Source organism: Podarcis vaucheri, assembly GCF_965113315.1.
Source record: "Podarcis vaucheri genome assembly, chromosome: 5".
In the NCBI taxonomy this organism is placed as follows: Eukaryota; Metazoa; Chordata; class Lepidosauria; order Squamata; family Lacertidae; genus Podarcis; species Podarcis vaucheri.
In genome coordinates, this window is record NC_138763.1 from 13,342,078 (window position 1) to 13,361,279 (window position 19,202).

Consider the following 19,202-nt stretch of genomic DNA (forward strand, 5'->3'; position numbering starts at 1 on the left):
TGGCTCTCCTTCCAGCACGGAGGAGGCATGCACAGCTTCCCATTGGTCACAGGAGCTTCCTGCAGCCAATGGGAAGCCGGCCAGCATCGCAGAATGCAGTCCCCGCTCTGCTCTGCGCCGGTTTAGCGTGGCGCACGGGAGCCAACCGAGCAGGCGATGGGGGTCCATGGACCGGTTAAACGACCCCCACTTGTGGCCCATGAGCCTTAGGTTGCCAACCCCTGCTCTAGCCAGCCACCTGCTGCCATTTCTACATCTCTTCATCCTACCACAATTCTTGAAAACACTTAAAGGGGTTGTTGTTGTTGTTATTGCTGTAAAAAGGTAAAGGGACCCCTGGCCATTAGGTCCAGTCATGGCTGACTCTGGGGTTGCGGCACTCATCTCGCTTTATTGGCCGAGGGAGCCGGCGTACAGCTTCCGGGTCATGTGGCCGGCATGACTAAGCCGCTTCTGGCGAACCAGAGCAGTGCACAGAAACGCTGTTTACCTTCCCGCTGGAGCGGTACCTATTTATCTACTTGCACTTTGACGTGCTTTTGAACTGCTAGTTTGGCAGGAGCAGGGACTGAGAAATGGGAGCTCACCCCGTTGCGGGGATTTGAACCACCAACCTTCTGATCGGCAAGTTCTAGGCTCTGTGGTTTAACCCACAGCGCCACCCGCGCCCCTGTGTTATTGCTGTACATTCAACTTATTTGGAGTTGTTTTTCACTCTAGCGGTCAGTGTTAGGATCCTCCTAACCTGGTTCTTACCCATTTCGAAGGCAGGTGGCACTCTTGCATACATGACACTGGCCTTACTGATAAGGGTGTTGCAGAATTTCTACCTCACTCGCTTTCACTGCTATCACTAATGCCAATGCCACCCATTCACTGGTTCTGTTCCTTTGCCCCTCTCCATTTCACACTGCTGCCTAGAAGGAGAAGGTGAACTGGGCATTGTTCCTTCTCTTCGCTTCTCTAGATGGCTTTAGAAGTTGATGTATAACATTTGTCTGGATGGCTCCACAGAAGACCTCAGTGTTCATAGGTTGCGCTCTATTTTTAATACTAGTTGTTGGTGGGGGGTGACACTGGGACAAGGAAATTGCTTCCCAGAAATATCTGGTTGGTCAATGTCTAAAATAGGAGGCTGGAATGCGTGGACCGTTGGTCTGATCTAATGGTGCTCTTGTTTTTGTTTTTTAACTTTTTTTAAAAAAAATTCAATGCAAAATTACAACAAAAATTGCAAACATTGAATCCAAAATAAAATAATACAAACAAGAAAAAAGCAAAACACAAGAGAAAAAACCAAACATGAACCAAAAACACACATCTACAAATAAAACCATATCATCATTCTAATCTTTATGTACGTATACACATATTGACTTCCTTCCTTTGTTCTAAGACCTTGAAATTTTTACTCTTTCTAAATTGTTGTGTCTAATGTAGATTACCTCTATCTTTATACTTTTTGCACCATTTTTCTCTTTCTTTAACCCTGCAAAGCTTCATTCGTTTAATGGTGCTCTTGTTATGGTCTTAGCTTATATTGTAACTTTTTGGAGGTGATTGTGTATATATAATACAGCATGAAAACAGGAGTTGGAGTCTTGCCACATAAAAGCAGCATAAAACCTCATGTTTGTTTCTGATTATGATTATTCTCCTAGGGGTAGATCGATGCTTGTGGCACCCCCTTCCCCCCAACCATCCTGCTTTTCACTATATTAGACATCAGCTAGAAATTTATTGTATTATAATGCTTTTCAACATCTGCAGTTCAGCTCATTACTCCAAAAGCATGAATACATTCAGTGTAATAAGGAGCCTAAATCAGATACTTATCTTTTTATTTTCATTGTGCAACTATTCTTATGACTAGGCACCCCAGATGTCTTCATACTTGGGGCTCCAAGCACATTCAGAGTTTACACACTGAAGAAATGTTTCTGTCCCAGCCTGCCTTTGACACCTCAATGTCTTCCATAAGCACTGCACCAGGAAGATTTGGGGCATCACATGACAGGACAGTCTCAGAAAAAGATGTGTTCTCCCAAGTTTACATGTTCCTCTGTCAGTGATAGGGTTGCTATATGTCCAGAATTTCCCAGACATATCTGGAATACTGCAGTCGGCAGTGGTGTCTGGGCAGGAATCATCAAAATATCTGGGCAAATCTGGTTGTAAGGCAAGCCATGCCAGCAGTCCTCTTCCATCCCTAGTAGTATTTAACGGATCGCGGACAGACTCTGCCCACGATGTGGGGTCCATGGGCTGCTTACCTGGTCGGGCTTGTAAAATACTTGTTGGTTGACAATTCTTAATTGAGCATCCTTTAGAGGTTACAATGTGTGTTCTTAGTCTGTAACTAAGGCAGATATGCCAGCTTCAAGCATCTCCCTTTTCTACCTCCCACATTGAAATCTGATCTCTTCTTTCGCAGAGCGATTGAGCTGTCACACAAAGTGCTTTGTTCTGATATGCAACACAGTCTGCTTGGAAAGTTGATCTCCGCGGCAGATAGAAGTGCTTGGGCAAACTGAGTGACAGTGAAACCAAGCAGGCCAATGGCAAAACCAGATTTCAAATAATGGGAGCCTTAAAATCAGCATATAATCCTGTTCTAATTTTAAAAGATGCCATGTCCTATGCACACCTGATTATGACAGCTCCAGGTTTGAAAATGTATGCTGCAGAAAGCTCATTTATTTCGTTATACCATAAATAGGTTAGACCATAATATTTATTTCCTAAGGACAAAGTCAAATCTCTTTCCTGAAATGTGCAGTGCCATATACAAAGGGGATCTCCATAAGGCATTGCTGCAATAAGCTACATGCACACCCCTAGCAATATAACTATGGTTTTCCCAGTAGTGATGAATGGAAGTGAGAGCTGGACCATAAAGAAGGCTGATTGCTGAAGAATTGATGCTTTTGAATTATGGTGCTGGAGGAGACTCTTGCGAGTCCCATGGACTGCAAGAAGATCAAACCTATCCATTCTCAAGGAAATCAGCCCTGAGTGCTCACTGGAAGGACAGATCGTGAAGCTAAGGCTCCAATACTTTGGCCACCTCATGAGAAGAGAAGACTCCCTGGAAAAGACCCTGATGCTGGGAAAGATGGAGGGCACAAGGAGAAGGGGACGACAGAGGACGAGATGGTTGGATAGTGTTCTCGAAGCTACCAGCAAGAGTTGGACCAAACTGCGGGAGGCAGTGGAAGATAGGAGTGCCTGGTGTGCTCTGGTCCATGGGGTCACGAAGAGTCAGACACAACTAAACAACTAAACAACAACAGCAATACAACACACCTAGCCATCGTAGGTAATGCGGAGTTCTCTGATGCTTGACATAGTCATTATTGTGATTATTAATATTGTGCATATGGAAGCAATAGGATGAATAAAAACCGACTCCCCTTGGAATAAAATTTGTCCAGACCAAAAATCTGTTTTCAAAGCTTAGAACTTTCTTCAAAATGGACACAAAACAATTGTCAGAGAACTGGACACTCCGACAGGCAGATACCAGACAGATACAGTGGAAGGAGAGGGAGAATTCCTAAGAGTGGGGGGAGAAGCAGCTAGCCACAGGAATTCAACCTTTTTACACGAAGAGACACAGAGAGCAGAAATGCAGCTGCAAGATTCAGATAGTGACGCAGACACAGAAATAGTGGGAGTGCAATCTCCCTGATCTCGCAGGCTTACAAAATTAAATGAGAAGCGTGAAACTAACAGAAAGAGAAGGTCGCATTTTTCCTGTTGGGGGAGAAGGGGGCGGAGTTCAGTCCTGGCAACTGAGGAATGGGAGGAAGACTGAAATTAGCGGAGCTCCAACTGGGGCTTTTTGTTGAACCAATAAAACTTAATTAATTAACTGCCGGAGTCGTCTCGTATGTGTGGGAGAGACCCAAGCCTTACAACAATAAGGATACATCCAAATAGTTGCACAATATTGTATGCTTGTCCAAGCATAGCTACAGCTTTAGAAATATAAAATTACACCAAACAGGGATCAAAGATCTTTCTCTCCACACACAGACTCCATTAGCCTGCATTCCAGCCTGAGGCTGTTTTCTCCAGGAGAGAGGCATCATTATTAGCACACCTTTCTTCTACAGTGGCTTGAGAACAAAGACAACTCCCTCAAAACGGAGATATGGAAATTGCATGCCTCTTCCATGTGATCTAAAGTTAAACACCCCACACGAGAGAGCAGCAGAGATACACTGACAGTTAATCATTAACCTGATAGGAACTTGGAGAGCTCTTACTCGGCGCTGTTCCTTTTACACATACAGAGTCATTTTCCATTTCAATGTGCAATTAAACCATTATACTTAGCAGTCATCTAGAGGTCATGGAATCATAGAAATCATTGTATTTTAATATTCTGCTGGAAGCCACCCAGAGTGGCTGAATATCTGTATGTGAAAGAGGAAAGGCTGTCACTCAGCAGAAAACAGAAGCTGAGAAATCAGACCCTGGATAGCTGCTGCCAGCCACTTCAGACCAGGGATATGGAAACGATGGCCTTCCTGATATTACTGTATTACATTTCCCATTATCTGTGATCACTGGCTGTGCTTGCTGAGGATGATGGGAACTGTAGTTTAGCAACAACAGGGGGGGCATGCCTTCCCCATCTTTGATGTGGTAAATACTGATTGAGGCGAAGCACTGGGCTGCTATGTTATAAGGAAGCTTCCTTTGAAACAATGGAAGCCGTGTATCATTAGCAGTGCCCAGGCAGCATGTTAATCCAGAGTGCATAAAGGGGAGTGAGTAAAATACTCAGTGCTTTTCTTCTTTAAAAAAATGTTTAGGGGTACTCTCATTTTCCTACTCATATTGAAATACTGCCCCACAATGAGGCCAAACTTAGATTCACAAAATGCTTAGGGGGTATGCGTACCCCTGCGTTCCCCCAGATAAAAAGCACTGAAAATACTTATGGGGCTCCTCTTTTTGAGTGCACGGGTGGGTAAATGAAGCCCTTGAAGCAGACGGGGCTGGATAGATTGCATGAAGATGCTTCATCCCACAGCCAAGGAAATTTTGCGATTTTTATATTGAACTACCATTACTGGCCCAACTGGCTTTTCCCATATTCTCCACAAGTGGCTATTTCTGCCTGAAATCTTGGAAAGGGAAATAAATATCTATCAGCCTGAAAGCCTCTCAGTTTTGTTTCACTACCACAGACTGCCTTGTCACCCTGTCACATAGATCTTAATGTCTAATGACTCTTTGGATGACAAAGTGCTAAATATTGAATGGACCCTTCCAGTGCTTTGGCATCAGATTCCCCCCACCCCGGAAAAGTGAAGAAAAGGCTTAATTATCCGAATAATCAGGCTGGTAAATATTTGATCGCCTGCATCATGGATGCTGTTCTGAGCTACCCTCCTGAAATAGATTTCATTATCAATTATTTGATCTGTTGCAATGTAAATAATGGCTCTACCGCTGGAAGAGCGTTGTGCTCTTGATCAGGGGTGGGGAACAGAAGCTAGCCAGTGGACTTTCTCCTGACACACAAACCCAGGCTGTTTTGATGGGTGTGCTAGACCCATCACTTGACATCAGAGCAATGCCAGTTACCCCAAAGAAATATTTTCCATTTGTGAACACAGCAAAGTGGGCACGCCACAGTGCAGCCAGTTCTACTTGGGCTTGTTGTCTATGCCGATCAGCTCACTTGCCAAGGAACAGGCCAGCCATTTAACCAAGTGTAATGAACAGTCAATTGTTGTGGCTTTCCGGAGTTAAATGAGTTGGCAACCCACAAGGCCCAGCTATTTGTTGACCTAATTTCTTTGGCAACTTGTCAAACCACACACCCCCTAAAAGCTCAGAAATTTGGCCTAGTTGTCTGGTTTTTGTTTTTATTCTATTGCAGATTTTGTAGGTGAGAAAAAGCTGTCACACCCTCCTCCGCCCCTCCCCCCCACCCAGCAAAGCCAGCAGCAACTTTTGGCACTGAACACACATTGTTAATACCTGTTGACCCAACTGAGCCATATTGAGTGGCAGAACAAAGCAACATGGCATCACCATCGGGGCTGGAGTTGTTTTGCTTCCACGCCTTCATCCTTATGTGAGCTTCCGTTGGCCTTCTGGAAAAAATGCACTCTATATGAAACAGGTTTGCCACCATACCTGCTGTTTTGCAAAAAGTGTTCTACACATGTAGAAGTCTCCCAAATATGACTGTAGAATTTTGAAGTGTTCATTTAAATTCTTTGGGTAATCACTTCTTGGCAAGAAAAAGAAAAGAAACGCACCTAATTCATCAAGGAGAAAGTTCAAATTCTGTTGTGTTGGGTTTCTTTCTTGTTTTACTAGCATGGATGTTTTTAAATATATATACTGTATATATAATTCAAAAATATTATTCCCTCCCCAACCCCTGCACCTCAGGACAGAAGTAACTGGAGCCTGCTGGGCTTGGTAGGACAGAAGGCAAGGAGACCAACACTAGGTGGAACCAGAGAGAACAACAGGCATAGCCAACTCTCATTCTAGTTTTGTCCCCATCTTCTTCCCTGATGGAGACACCAAGACTACAGAGGAGAAAGCTGACAGGCAATGCTACCTCCAGGACCATTTGTAAGCAGGGAGGACATGTGGGGGCTGACAGGAGGCAGAATGACATTGGTTGGGCAGTACTCCACTTGCCCTAAGGAACCACCAACTTCTGCTGTCTCAGGACTCTACCACCTAATGCTCTCTCCATTCTGCTGTATGTATAGAGCAGGCCTACGATCTAGGCAGAGCCGTCTTTCCCATTGGTCTTAGTGGTTCATTGCGCCAGGGCGCCAGCCTCTCAGGGGCTCCCTAGCGAGTGGGGGAGCTTCATGCCTTTGCCAGCAGCCTCCCCTTTTCCCTGCATGCCCGCCAGCTGCACCCTGCCAACTATATGGCTGGTGGGCATGCAGCTTCCTTCCCAAGCCCCCGCAGGAGGAGAGCCATCCCCGCAGAGGCTTAGGATGGAAGCTGTGTGCAGCTTCCATCCTAAGCCTCTGCATCTGCTAAAGACGGCCCTGCTCCAGGTTGTTGTCCTCCTCCTGGTGAAAGACGGTGCGCAGGCTTCCCGGGCTGCCTTCTCAGGCACCCCGATGCCGGAGAGCATGTCCACCCAGTGGCATAGCATGGGGGTGCAGGGGGGGCCAGCCGCACCGGGCGCAACATCTGGGGGTTAGGGTTAGGGGGCGCAAATCCACGGGATAGGGGGCGCCTTGCCCTGGGTGCTGACAACCCACGCTACACCACTGTGTCCACCAGCATGTTCTCCTGCTTGATCTCCGCCGCCACCCTGGGGATTGGGGCGTTGAGGGAGGAAGAGGACATTTTCCACTCCCCCTCCCTTGTTTTAGAGTTGCCAGGGGTGGTGGTGCTGGAGGGATCTTTGCACCACGTCACTGGATATGCTTAAAACGGCCCTGGAACTAGGCCAGAGTATGGATCATAAAATTCTCCCCCATCCTCAAAATGCTTTCTCTACAATGCATAGTGGGGTCTGCAGGAAACATGGTGATTCCTTGGCAGACGATGTAGTCTCAGAAGGCAAAAAACAAACACAAAAAACTTGTAAACTAGCTTTAGGTCTAACATATCTAAATGGCTTAAGTGTCACCAGGCAATAGTTCTTATCAAGCAGTGTGCAAGGCAGAGCTTTCCCAACTTTTCATGTTGGTGACACACTTTTTTCAGACATGCACCATTTTGTGACACAGTAATTCACTTCTATAGTGGTACCTTGGGTTACAGACGCTTCAGGTTACAGACGCTTCAGGTTACAGACTCCGCTAATCCAGAATTAATATATTGGGTTAAGAACTTTACCTCAGAATGAGAACAGAAATCGTGCAGCGACAGCGGGAGGCCCCATTAGCTAAGTGGTACCTCAGGTTAAGAACAGTTTCAGGTTAAGAACGGACCTCCAGAATGAATTAAGTTCTTAACCCGAGGTACCACTGTACTAGCAAACCGGATGTTAAGCGAACCCTTTTCCAGCCTCAGGAGGAGTGTGGGGAGGGTTTGTACGACACACCTGCACACTGCAGCCGACACACTAATGTGTCCCAACACACAGTTTGGAAAGCTCTGGTCTAAGGTATAGAATAATGACTGGAGATTAATTAACACTTTTTGTTTTGTTTTGTTTTGTTTTTCTTCTGCTGGTAAATCTTCAGAAATCTCATCAAAGCTCTTACTGTAACCAGCCAGTCAACACCTTCTTTAAGGGGGATAATTTTGCCCCAGAGATGTTAAGAGGGTGATAATTTTTTTTCCAGTGGCAGATGTTGGCACTGATACTACCTTGTGTGAGTAAGCTCAAAAATAAGCGCAACGGTAATTTATATTCAGTGGGAATCTGGTAACATGAATGGAAGTGGCACAGCCTGGCCTCATTTCCCCTACAGTCTTCAGGCGGCAGTTTCATGGCCCTGCATACGCTAATGCAGGAATAAATGCTTGCCACATTATTGTTGTAACACACAAACGCCGAGTACTTCAGCATTAACATCTGACAAGCCAGCTGTCATCTTTCCAAAAATACTTGCTGTCTAACAACTATAACACTCACTGCCGCCGCTCCCACTGCTGTTTAGAAACCAGGGGAAGGAATTCTGCTCTGGGGCATTTTGACAGGGTGATAGCTGTTGGAGTGACAGATTTTTGTTTGGTTTTTTTGTTTTGCTCAGATGTTTTAAAGGCCCATACTCATGTTTCTGAAGGAGAAGTGCTAAACGATTCACTGTGCGTTCGGCACTCCACATTCCGGTTCGAAGGGCTTCCTCCTCAGCCATATCTAGGAGGCAGCTGGTGAGCTAACCTGGGCGAAAGGAGAAGAGGGGCAAAAGAGTTGGTACCTTGAGAAAGCAGCTGCTTCTGCGCAGTGGCGTAGCGTGGGGGGTGCCAGGGGTGCCGACCGCACCGGGCGCAACATCTGGGGGGGCGCGAGTCCAGAGGGAAGGGACAAGTTCCTTCCTCCGCCGGGCTCCCCGCCGCCACCGCCAGCCTTGCGCCCTAGCGCGCGCGCGCCCCGCCGTCGCTGTGGCTGCACTCCGCTCACTGCTCGCAGGAGGAGCAGCCGCTGCAGCAGCGCCGACGCCGCCACCGACGCCTGGCCGGGCACGGGCAGCCTCCGCACCCTGCTTCTGCCTCCATCCTCCTCCGGGCAAGCAGCGTTGTTTGCGCGGCAGTGCCAGCGGCAACTCGCAGGTTAGGGGTTGGGGGGCGCAAATTACTTGCCTTGCCCCGGGTTAGGGGGCGCAAATTACTTGCGTTGCCCCGGGTGCTGACAACTCACGCTACGCCGCTGCTTCTGACTGCCCCCTTGAGGACTCTGCACATGATGTTTGTCATGCAGGGGGTGCAAGCTGCTTTCTGCTTGGATTACCAGCATCTCCAGATCAGAAAAGGCTTTTGTCTGAAACCATGGTGACCCACTGCCTGCCATTGCCAACAATACTGGGCTAGATGGCCCAATGGGCAGCTTCTAATGTTTCCATGCAGTGCCAAGGAACAGGGACAAAGAGCCTGCAGACGATGAAAAGGCAAACTTGCATGGATGTAAGAAACACAAGAATTGCCCAAATTCCAAAGGGTCATCTACTCTGGCGCTCTGATCAACAGTGGTCCAGTAATGTGCTAAAGAGGCTATTTCCTAGATCAAGCTCTGCCCATCTAGCGTAGTCCACTCTGACTAGCTGCAGCTCTCCAGGGCAGTGGCGGAGCATTCCCCGCATGCAACAGGGTGTATGCGCTGCATTGAGGGGGTGCTCTGTGCCATGGGGGTGGGGTGAGCTGCCGGGGTGACCCCCGCTCACTGGAGCTAAGCAGCTCCGCACTGTGCCATCTGCCTGGCAGCACAGTGGGGAGCCCGTCTGGCCGACGCCACTCTGCTTTGCGTGCCGCTCTTTGAGACTCACAAAAACACTGTGGGGTTGGCAGGGCACGTGCCTGTTGTGTCCTTCTCAAGCCTCCCTCCAGCTGGAAGGCTGGTACAAAGGACACTAGAGGGCAGGGGTAAAATGGCAGTGGGTTCGCAGGGCACCGTGAGCTGTTGCGTCCTTCTCATGGCGCCCTCCAGCTGTTAATAGTCATAATAATTTTATTATTTATACACCACCCATCTGCCTGGGTTTCTCCAGCCAATCTGGGCAGCTGTGAGGAATGTGGCCCCGCCAAAAAAAGACCTGTGCCTGCAGCAATGGCCCCCCAGCCCCCCTCCCATGCTACGCCTCTGCTCCAGGATCTTTGGCACATATCTCTCCCACCCCTGACTATCTCATTCTTCTTTCTTTCAACTGGAAATGTCAGGGATACCAAGCCTTGGAATTTCTGCATGCAAAGCGTGGAAAGAAGAAGGGGGAGTGAGACCAGAAAAAAACCATCAAAGCAGAAGGTAGGAAGCATCTTATAACTGGGCAAAGTCAAATGCAAACAAGCATGTTTAACATGGGCATCTCTAGGCTGAATTCAGCGAAATGTTACAGTATATGTTTTTCCCCCCTCTTGGTGTCACTGTAGGGTAGAATTTAGACATCTAGGCAACGTGCCTTTCAAAGCTGAACAGAAATGCTCATGTGCACAAACACCTCTTAGGGTTCAGTTCTGTCGCAAAAGTGTGCTGTCACACTCTTCGGTGTTGTGCCAGCATTGCTACACGTATGCTGAAGGACATTCTACTAAAGCCCACTATTTCCAGATGCAGCAGAAAAGCATCGTCCGGAGCTGTGAGAAGACAGAAAGGGCAGTGGAAATGTCTTGGTGGATGAGAAAGTGCAGGGCAAGACGACTCACCCACGTGCTTCCCTCCAGGTATATTGCTCAGTCCAGACAAATCAGCACCATGGCTACATCCTTCTTATCTGATTTTCCGCAGTGACCTTTAAGAATGAGATTGTGACGGACAGCGACTGTAGCAGAGCAGTGGAGACCCAACACTGTCAAATTACAATCTCCCTGTGTTGCATCATAAACATGGGCTGGGTGGGTGTCTCTGTTCAACTGAGTTTTACTCAGAGTACACCTAACCCTAACTTAAGGAGCAATTCTAAATATGGGAAAGTGGCTTAAATTAAGCCGGCATAGAGTATAAAGTTAAAGGGACCCCTGACCATTAGGTCCAGTCGTGGCCGACTCTGGGGTTGCGCCGCTCATCTCGCTTTATTGGCCAAGGGAGCCGGCGTACAGTCATGTGGCCAGCACGACTAAGCCGCTTCTAGTGGACCAGAGCAGCGCATGGAAACACCGTTTACCTTCCTACCGGAGTGGTACCTATTTATCTACTTGCACTTTGATATGCTTTCGAACTGCTAGGTTGGCAGGAGCTGGGACTGAGCAACGGGAGCTCACCCCATCATGGGGATTCGAACTGCCAACCTTCTGATCGGCAAGTCCTAGGCTCTGTGGTTTAACCCACAGCACCACCCATGTCCCTGGCATAGAGTATACCACATCCAATTGGAAGCTTGGCTACTGCCAGCTGAACTGGACTAAGCATGGCATATTGGCTTAAGCCTATGTGACTTGGGAACACAACATAGAATTATAAAATTGTAGTTGGAATGATCCCAAGGGTCATCTAGTCCAATCCTCTGCAATGCAGGAATCTCAACCAAACTTTCTTACTGTCAGAAAGTTCTTTCTGGTGTTTATTCAGAATCTCCTTTCTTGTAACTTGAAGGCATTAGTTCAGATCCTACCCTCCGTGGCAGAAGAAAACAAGCTTGCTCCGTCTTCCATGTGGCAGCCCATGAGATATTTGAAGATGGCTATCCTATCTCCTCTCAGTCTCCTTTTCCCCCAAGCTAAAAATACCCAGCTCCTTCAACCAGCTCTCATAAGGTTTGGTTTCCAGACCCTTGATAATCTTGGTTGCCCTCCTCTGCACACATTCCAGTTTGTCAACAACCTTCTTAAATTATGGCAACCAGAACTGGACACAGTATTCCAGGTGTGGTCTGAACAAGGCAGAATAGGGTAGAACTACGACTTCCCTATATCTGGACATTATACTTCTGTTGATGCAGCTAGCATAAATTAAACTAGCAAAAAGGGTGGTGTAACTCAAACTCTATTGAAAGGCTTGTTTTCCCTCCAACAGCCTTACACAGCCTAGCTCCTGAATGGAGTTTCAGTCTGGAGTACTTTGTCCCTGGTTACCTGAAAACAAGTTCTTGTGTTTAGGATTATACCCTAATTTAGGTCCATTAATTACAATGGTCATGAAAATTCCTCAGCAACATCCCCACCCGAATCTCTCCTCCTCATGTTATTCAGGGGAGCCTTGATCTCTAATATTTTCTGGGTGCCTTCCTGGCATGACACATAATAGAATCCAGTAAGTTCTTTTCAGTTGCACTTCTCATAGATGCTTGGAACCATATTTCATTGAAAGGAAAATCTGTGATCCTTATGTAACCTTTCAATTAGAGCCGTAGCAACATTTGGAAAGAAGAATAGCTTTTCAACTTCTGGAGGGCAGTCTAAATAAATTGCCGCTTGTCAAAGAATCTGGTTGCATGTGGTGATTTTCTGACATTCAGATGCTTTTTTGTGTGTGCATTTATGGGAGGAAATTGGAATGCAGGCAGAGTCGTCCTGCTGGAATTTTAAATAGTCTCGGAGAGTTAGTATTCTTCCTCACTTGGCATTTTCTTCTGACTTCGGCACAAGAAACAGCAGGCAGCTCTCATTGTATTGCCCCTCTCTTCCTCTCAGATGATTTGTCAGCCTTAGAGGTCATTTGAAGATTTCTACCTGGTGGATTTTGCTAAGGAGGTTTCATTCTTGAAAAGACAACGTGTATTCTTGGGATGGTTTATAGCCTGACAGTTGGCAGATTCTTTCAAAGGGACAGAGAGAGACTGAGAAAAAGGAGCATTGAAACAGATTCTGGGCACAGGTAACTAACCCCTCTTTCCCCTCCTTCTGTCGTTTCCTGGAGGGGCAACATTTTTGGGCTCAAATGTTTACTTGATTTTACAAAAACAACAAGCACTGAGGTGCCCCAATTAATGAGATTATTATTATTTTAAGATTTAAAAGCTGGATTTTGCTAGTCCATTCACAGGCAGTGAAGTGGGGCAAGGAGGGGGCATTCAGTTGCTGTGGTGGCTGACTGATTTTAACAACAACAACATCATCAACAACAACAACAACAACAACAACAACAACAACAACAACAATGCAGTGTTGCTCTGATGGGACTTCAGCCAGCAATATTTTTCAATAGCTATATTACTCATTTAAAAATTAAAAAAACGAGAGAGACTCTTGAATTAATAGCCCCCTCATGGGAAAACAAAGCCACGTGGGGCAATTATTCACAGGGAGGATGTTCAAAGGGAAGTTAATGTGCTAATCCCTCACTTGGGATGATCAGGAAGCGACAAAATGGCTGAACTGGCAAGCATTTAACTTTTATTTGACGTTGGCCAGGGAACTTTGCTGAACGAGGCTTAACTTGTGAGTAGGCATTCTAGAAAGGTCTCAGCCATGGGGAAGGACAGTACAGTGGTACCTCGGGTTAAGTACTTAATTCGTTCTGGAGGTCCGTTCTTAACCTGAAAGTGTTCTTAACCTGAAGCATAACTTTAGCTAATGGGGCCTGCTGCTGCCGCTGCGCTGCCGGAGCCTGATTTCTGTTCTTATCCTGAAGTAAAGTTCTTAACCTGAAGCACTATTTCTGGTTAGCGCAGTCTGTAACCTGAAGCATATGTAACCTGAAGCAGATGTAACCCGAGGTACCACTGTACTTGTTTACATGGCACTATATTAAATGCTGTGTGGAGCCCCTGTTTTAATGCAGTGGTTGGCTATCTGAGGGGAAACAATCAGTCTATCCAGATGTTCATTTTCCTCACTCAGTTAAAATTACATGAGGGAGAGCAAGGTGACAGCTCTGGCATCATCTTCCCCTTGCTTACAACGGTCTGTGATTTGAAGGCCAAACCTCCTGCACTCAGGGAAGCTTTTCTGAGTTTAGGACCCTGCATAACCAGGAGTAGCCAACAGGTTGTCATTCAGATGTTGATGGACTCCAACTCCCATTAACCTCATCCAGCTTGGCCAATGGTCAGGGATACTGGGAGTTACAGCTGGAGGCCCCGTGTTGGCTGTTGCTGCTCTCAATCACGCAGGGAGTTGGGCAGGTCCAGGAGACTCATCCCTGGAAAACTCTGCCCTTCAGCTCAAAGGGAAAGTGATGGTTGGAGAGGCTAGGGCTTGCCAGAACCACCTTTCCCCTCCCAATCTCTCCATGACTTTATCAGATGAGGAATGTCTGATTTAGTGCCTCAGCAGCACTAAAAGACCCAGTGTGGGATCAACTCTAGTTACAGAGATTTCAGTCTTTCTGAATTCCTTGGTCTCTGGAGAGAAGCTATAGAAGGAGACCAGGATGGTGCTGCTCTGTCTAAAGTTTGATTTACCGCTGCTCAAGCTGTTTGAGATCCTTGAATAAAGACTACTGTGGAATGACAAAGTGCCCATCTAATTTCTGTGCGTCGAAGCTTCATCTCTAAATCTGTGAAACGCCTGGTAAGCAAAATCATACAGGAAGCACTGGGATATTTCTTTGCTTTTTCAGATATGATTATCAGATGGTTTCCATGCCAGCATTTTCTCCTTTTTTATGACATTGCAATCAGGCCTGAAAGCGAACGAATGGGGCATCATCAATCAAAAATATGGTGGGACTGATACATTTTGTTGTTGTTGTTGCCTTCCCACCCCATCCCACTCCCCTCCCCCCAGTTGCAGCATCGCTAGGTGAAACAAGCCTGCAAATATCACACAGAGGTTGTCAGGCTTCCTGACATGCCCAGGTAGGGAAACCTCCCATGGAGCAATTCATCACCTTTTTAATCCTTTTAACGCCAATGGAGACATGCCAAACCCACTTCCAAGCTGATCTGCATTGCCACTTTCAGGGCTTATAGGTCATCTTGGGGGAAATGGTACATGGTTGCCAAAGAACCAATTCAGTGAAATTTATTGAGCTTCCCCTATCTCACGCTCTCTATAATACCCACCCACAAAGGCCATGCTTCCCATTATTATCCTGGTATCAAGAGATTAGGGCATCAAACAAAAGCCCTAGTGGGATACATTAAATCCCATTTCCGGAACCTCGCAGGAAATTTGGGACCCATAATAATCTTTGAGGAAAAATTTACTGAATCTTAAAAGTAAGAGGAATACATTTTCCACTTCACTGAAATAGTTATTTTGACCAGTCAGCTGCACACTGCGCTGTTGCGCATCATAGGCTTGTTACCTGTTCAGGTATGTAGTGCGGCATTGGCATGCGGGGAAGGAGGGGCTATGCTGAGAGTGGCAGAGCACATCATTTGCATTCAGAAAGCCATATTTCAGTCTCCAGCATCTCTAGTGAGCAAGATTATGCTTCCAGAAGAAATATTTGCCTCAGAAGATGCCCTTGTTGGCTCAAATAGGGACAAGCAGGGCTTTTCTTCAGCCGGAACTCACCAGAACTCAGTTCCTCTCAAGTGGCAGCCATTGCCATTCTAAGAGAATGAGGAAGGAGTTCATTGTAAGCTTTGGCACCCCTTTTTCTAGAAAAATAGGACTGAGGACTACCTTAGTTTGGTTGTCTATGCATTTCCTGTAAGATGATTCTGGGGTGCTTGACTATGGGTTGGCTTGGGGTCATTTGCATTCAGCACCATCAAACACATACCTGAGCACACAACCAATGCCATTTGGGATGATTTATTTTATGATGAGGGGTGTGTGTGTTTACTGGCAAGGGGAACTGTCTTTCAACACGACAGACCAAAGCTGCGTGCAGCATATGGGATGACTGCATTAACCAGCTCATTTTGCTAATCGAGCTGGTGACTTTGACAGGATCACGGCAGATTTAACAGCCTGGTATGATGTGCTAACAAAGTCCCCAAACCCCAAACTCCCTCTTATAAGGTATACCAAACTGTTTGACATGATTGTCATAAACGGTTGTTTACCTTTTCCAAATGTCAGAATCAAGGTGATAGTTTAGACACACAAATGACTCACAGGGGCTTCTGTTTAAACAATTATGTTGACAATTAAGTGTACATAAGAACAATGGTCTCATCGCACCGAAGCTGAAAGAATATCCTTCTCCTGCATGGTTACAAAGACAGCTTTAACACAAGTTTTATTCAGCTCATGTTTTCAGCTCTAGAGAATCCGTCCTGAATGCCACAAGATGGTGGATGGGTTTGATAACTCTTTCATTATTATTTGCTTCTGCCATGGATGGCCAATAGGATCTGGTCCCTGAGGAGCGATATGATACATACAGCCATATCAGGGGAAAAACAACACCATGATCTAAAAACTTGATATATCCAGGAGCACCTGACTAAGATTGGAACTTTCCTGAAGCATAAATTTTGGCTGTGCAAACCAAAGGAATAACACTCAGATGGAGCTCACTAGTTCACAGTCCAGTTTGGGGGCATGGGACAGAGGACAGGGGGCAAACCCCTAAGCTCAGGGAGCCGAATGCAGCTCCCCACTCTTCTCTCCCCACTCCTCACCTCTCACTAAGCCAAACCTCTCTCTCTGCTCCTAAGACGCTCTCCTAGAGTGCTTTTGCTTGGTTCTAATGACCTAATTTTCACATCACATTAAACCAGTTTTAAAACAAACTATAGTTTAATGTGAACAAGGGAGGGGAGGAAGCATCTGGAAGTGATATGCCATCCCTTCCTGGGTAACTGTATAGAGGAAATGATGGTGGCCCTATGTACCTATTGGGACAGCCATTTTTTTTTTTTTTTTTACTATACAATGTTCCTGGTGGCCTTACAGGTACATGACACCCAGTTCAAGGGCAGGGGAAGGGGCCTTACACTTCGCAGGACTTGGTTTTCAATAGTTTCCAGCAAGTGCCATACTTTCAAGTTGCTGCTGCAAGCTGCTAGAAATGATTTAGAAGAAAGAAAAAAGAACCTGGGAATAAGCCCTTAGACTACCTTGGTAAAGATAAAGGGACCCCTGACCATTAGGTCCAGTCATGGACGACTCTGGGGTTGCGGCGCTCATCTCGCTTTATTGGCCGAGGGAGCCGGTGTACAGCTTCTGGGTCATGTGGCCAGCATGACTAAGCTGCTTCTGGTGAACCAGAGCAGTGCATGGAAATGCCGTTTACCTTCCTACTGGAGCTGTACCTATTTATCTACTTGCACTCTGACATGCTTTCAAACTGCTAGGTTGGCAGGAGCAGGGACCGAGCAACGGGAGCTCACCCCGTCGCGGGGATTCGAACCGCCAACCTTCTGATCGGCAAGTCCTAGGCTCTGTGGTTTAACCCACAGTGCCACCCATGTCCCAACAGCGCCACCCGCGTCCCACTTACCTTGGAAAGTGCTTCCAAAACTATTTCAATCTGTTGAAAGTGCGGCAGTTTTAAATGTTTTTAAAATGAATTTCTCTTAATGCAAATCTGCATAGACTTGGGAAGGAACAAGCTTGGCGGTCTACTCATGGGCAAGGGACATGGGTTGGAGAAAGATGGTTTCGTCTATCACTACCTAAGATGTTATTGGAATCCAGCTGTCATCCTGCCCTATCCAACATGGCCAATGGTCTGGAATAATAGAATCATAGAGTTGTAGAGTTGGATGGAACCCAACTCGAGTGTTCATGGAAGATAAGCATCACCCTCTGAGCATCTCCAATGAAAGAGAGTCCATCACCCTCTGAGGGAGACCATTCCACTGTCAAATAGCTCTTACCATCATAAACAAGCTTGCTCCCTCTTCTGTATAACAGCCCTGTAAATATTTGAAGCTGGGTGTTCTATCTCCTTTCAGTCTACTGACGTCCACTGAAGTATAGATTGGCTACCTCTGTCCTAGAATAACAGTCTTTCCTGTTTTGGTAGATTCCTCCCAATGGCTTCTATATTTCTTTGATTTTCTAGTTGTCTGCTGCAGTCGTAACTCGTAGTTCAAGCTGACCTTCTTTCTGCCTGGGCACGTAAACAAGGGAGAAGGAGCCGTGTCCTCAACACTGAAGGGATTTCTTTAGTGTTCAAACTCATGTTTGCATACAGGAGTCACAAGTTTGTTGTCTATTGTTTGTTTGTGCATCTTAAGCATCTTTAAGCTTGAGCTTTTGGGCAAATAGACTGCTATGTTCCATACAAACCTGTCGTGCTCATTAACTATTTAGCTAATAATAAATGTTTCATGGTGTTGAAGTCAATGCCGCTTAGCATTACTTCGCAAGACAGCTGCTGAGCCTTGTGTTTTGTCAATCCCACCTCTCGACCTCTGACTCATCTTCCACCTCGAGCTCGAAAAGGAAAAAGAAGAGAGTCTGAAATGCCAGTTCCAAACCACTAAAAATGAAAGGCGTCCCCTGACATGAAATTCCATAAATAAAGCATCCAGAATTCTTTGGAAAGCCATATACTATGCATAATGGTCATGGCTGGTACCAGAGGAGAGCTGGGAGGCAAGAAGCCTGCCAAACCAGGAGGCCGCCCCTCATTACTGGACTCCTGTTCACCTTCTCATCACTTCTCCCTTGTTTGCAGCCCATCATGAGCTGAAGGGCAAAGTTCTGCAGGGGTGAGACTCCTGGACTTGTCTAACTTCCTGCATGATTTAGAGCAGTGACATTCAACATTGTGCCCTCCATAGATTGTTATCTTCCTTTCCTAAATCTTAATATGTAGGATGCAACTCGCCAATGTAGAAATGTATTTTGCCTCTTTTGTGCCTGTCCCCCTCCCATTTTTTTCTTGGTACCCCACTGATGATGGCTTGGTCCAGGGAAATTGTTGTGTTGTTGTTGTTTAGTCATTTAGTCGTGACCCCATGGACCAGAGCACATCAGGCACTCCTCTTCCACTGCCTCCCACAGTTTGGTCAAACTCATGCTGGTAGCTTCGAGAACACTGTCCAACCATCTCGTCCTCTGTCTCTCCTTTCTCCTTGTGCCCTCAATCTTTCCCAACATCAGGGTCTTTTCCAGGGAGTCTTCTCTTCTCATGAGGTGGCCAAAGTATTGGAGCCTCAGCTTCAGGATCTGTCCTTCCAGTGAGCACCCTGGGACATCAGGGAGTCTGAATTCCAATGCATGCTGAAAAGGGCTGATTCTGGACAACCATCTGCTGGGTTAATATCAGAGGGTGTGTTAGGTGGGAGTCAGCCTCACTGGGCACT

General features: G+C 46.4%; 2 long non-coding RNA genes across 2 annotated transcripts in view; both read left to right on the forward strand.

Moving 5' to 3' along the window:
- LOC309533346 overlaps positions 1–19,202 on the forward strand; it is a 510,607-nt gene that overhangs the window by 317,195 nt on the left and 174,210 nt on the right. The window lies entirely within an intron of this gene.
- Positions 9,951–18,173, forward strand: LOC309533364. The gene is made up of 3 exons (XR_014220170.1): positions 9,951–12,919; positions 14,606–14,708; positions 17,954–18,173. It is a non-coding gene; the product is annotated as an uncharacterized lncRNA (long non-coding RNA).